Source organism: Plasmopara halstedii, assembly GCF_900000015.1.
Source record: "Plasmopara halstedii genome assembly, contig: Scaffold_658, whole genome shotgun sequence".
NCBI classification, from domain to species: Eukaryota; Oomycota; class Peronosporomycetes; order Peronosporales; family Peronosporaceae; genus Plasmopara; species Plasmopara halstedii.
In genome coordinates this window covers 135709-137090 of record NW_020187575.1, presented here as the reverse complement: position 1 = coordinate 137090, position 1382 = coordinate 135709, and positions in this window count along the sequence as shown.

Genomic DNA, 1382 nt, shown 5'->3' with positions numbered 1-1382 from the left:
TATAAGCCGGGAAAGCTGAATGCTTTGGCTGATGCGTTGTCACGCAGACCAGACTATGAGCTTGATCATGTTACAGCTGAAACGTCGTCTGTGACAAATTTGATCCTCCCCGCGTATGCGGGTGATGGGATGGGTGTAGCGTTGCTACGGGCTCTAGGGAGCAAGGAGTTTGGAAACTTGGACAAGTAATTCTCATCAAGATTGCGTGCACGATTGCACCAATATTCGTTAAATAACGGTTTGCTATATTATAGCACCGATTAAACGGATACGTCACGAATTGTGGTTCCTCATGGAGAGGATTTGAATATCGCATACTCTTTGAGACTCACAACACGCCAGTTAGTGGTCATCTCGGTCGTAAGAAAACGTACAACTCTGTGAGTCACCACTATTGGTGGCCAAAGCTGTACAAATGAACGATCACCTATGTGCGCACGTGTGAGACGTGTCAACGTGTAAAACCCTCTCCAAATACGGCTGCGCCGCAGGCCAGCTGACCGGAACCCACTGGGTGCTGGCAGTTCATGAGTTTAGACTTTGTGTTTGGCCTGCCGATAGATTCGGCGGGCAACATGGGTGTCGTGGTATTCGTCGACCGGTTGAGCAATATGGCGCATTTGGCGGCGGTGCCAGACACCATCGACGGAGTTGGTACAGCAACGCTGTTGGTGGATTTTGTTTCTCCTCAACAAGGACTCCCAGAGTTCGTGTTGATCATCCGCAGACCGATGGACAAACCGAAAGGGTAAATCGTGTCATCGAAGACATTTTTCGAGGCGTTGGAGCGCCATGTTGCCACTCGTAGGGTTTGCACTGAACAATGCAGTGCATTCGTCTTCCGGCTATACGCCGCTCTACGTGAACGGGCTGGTTCACTCTCGCGGCCCACTGACGCCGCCATCCCATGGCTCAGGGCTGTTGGGGGAGGAATAGCCGAACGGCTAGCTGATGTCAGCCTCCTCATCATCCGCAATGAAGTCGATGACTTTTTGGCTACCTGACTGAGTTTCCTACGACACGTTTGCGATACGATGGCTGAAAGCCAGGACCTGCAGAAAAAAATGCAGATGAAAAGGAAGAGGCAAAGTGGGAGCTTTAAGGTCGGGGCCTGGTTAGATCAAATTCTAAAAACCTGCCTACATATGCAGCCTCTGCCTTCTTCAAGATGAAGCTTCGTCCACGGTTCATCGGGCCGTTTAAGTTTGAGGCCAAGCGGGGCCTAGCGTATACACTAAACCTTACAAAACGGATGCGTACCCACCCGGCGTTCTACGTGAAATTGCTCAAGCCGTAGCCGGATCCGGCGCAAGTGAACGCGGAAATGCCGGCGCCAAAGCGATCACGCGGGTCCTCGGCCACTCAGAAGCTGATCCAGCAAG